Source organism: Triticum dicoccoides, chromosome 3B (assembly GCF_002162155.2).
Source record: "Triticum dicoccoides isolate Atlit2015 ecotype Zavitan chromosome 3B, WEW_v2.0, whole genome shotgun sequence".
NCBI classification, from domain to species: Eukaryota; Viridiplantae; Streptophyta; class Magnoliopsida; order Poales; family Poaceae; genus Triticum; species Triticum dicoccoides.
Window position 1 is genome coordinate 765979670 of NC_041385.1, and position 1818 is coordinate 765981487.

Sequence of the window (1818 nt, forward strand, 5' to 3'; positions counted from 1 at the left end):
ATACGGTTATTCATTTAAAGTCAGAGAATAATTGTTATTCTGTTTACATGAATAAAGCCTTCGATGGTCATACACCCAATGAAAATAGTTTGTTGGATCTCGATTGTAGTGATAACATATTCATAATATTGATGCCAAAAGATGCAAAGTTGATAATGATAGTGCAACTTATTTGTGGCACTGCCGTTTGGGTCATATCGGTGTAAAGCGCATGAAGAAACTCCATAATGATGGATTTTTGGAATCTCTTGGTTATGAATCATTTGATGCTTGCGAACCGTGCCTTTTGGGCAAGATGACTAAAACTCCGTTCTCCGGAACAATGGAACGAGCTAGTGACTTATTGGAAATAATACATACCGATGTATGCGGTCCAATGAGTGTTGATGCTCGTGGCGGGTATCGTTATTTTCTGATCTTCACAAGATGAATTGAGCAGATATGAGTATATCTACTTAATGAAGCATAAGTCTGAAACATTTGAAAAGTTTAAAGAATTTCAGAGTGAAGTGGAGAATCATCGTAACAAGAAAAAAAAGTTTCTGCAATTTGATCGCGGAGACAAATATTTGAGTTACGGGTTTGGTCTTCAATTAAAACAATGTGGAATAGTTTCACAAACTCATGCCACCTGGAACACCACAGCTTAATGGTGTGTCCGAAACGTCATAACAGTACTTTATTGGATATAAGTGCAATCTATGATGTCTCTTACCGATTTACCACTATCGTTTTGGGGTTATGCATTAGAGACAGCTGCATTCACTTTAAATAGGGCACCATCAAAATCCGTTGAGACAACGCCTTATGAACTGTGGTTTCGCAAGAAACCAAAGTTGTCGTTTCTTAAAGTTTGGGGATGCGATGCTTATGTGAATTTTTTTTAACCTGATAAGCTCGAACCCAAATCGGAGAAGTGCGTCTTCATAGAATACCCAAATGTAACTATTGGGTACACCTTCTATCACAGATCCTAAGGCAAGTTATTCGTTGCTAAGATGGATCCTTTCTAGAGAAGAAGTTTCTCTCGAAAGAAGTGAGTGGGAGGAAAGTAGAACTTGGTGAGGTAATTGTACCTTCTCCCTTATTGGAAAGTAGTTCATCACAGAAATCAGTTCCAGTGATTCCTACACCAATTAGTGAGGGAGTTAATGATAATGGTCATGAAACTTCAGATCAAGTTGCTACCAAACCTCGTAGGTCTTCCAAAGTAAGATCTGCACCAGAGTGGTATGGTAATCATATTCTGGAACTCATGTTACTAGACCATGATGAACCTACAAACTATGAGGAAGCGATGATGAGCCCAGATTCCGTGAAATGGCTTAAGGCCATAAAATCTGAGATATGATCCATGTATGAGAACAAAGTATGGACTTTGCTTGACTTGCTCGATGATCAGCAAGACATGTTAATAAAATGGATCTTCAAGAGGAAGACGGACACTGATAATAGTGTTACTATCTACTAAGCTCGACTTGTTGCGAAATGTTTTTCGACAAGTTCAAGGTGTTTAATACGATGAGATTTTCTCACTCGTATCGATGCTTAAGTCTGTCCGAATCATGTTAGCAATTGCCATATTTTATGAAATCTGGCAAAAGGATGTCAAAACTGCATTCCTTAATGGATTTATTATAGAAGAGTTGTATATGATGCAACCAGAAGATTTTGTCAATCCTAAAGGTGCTAACAAAATGTGCAAGCTCCAGCGATCCATCAATGGACTGGTGCAAGCATCTCGGAATTGGAATATCGTTTTGATGAGTTGATCAAAGCATATGGTTTTATACAGACTTTTTGAGAAGCCTGTATTTA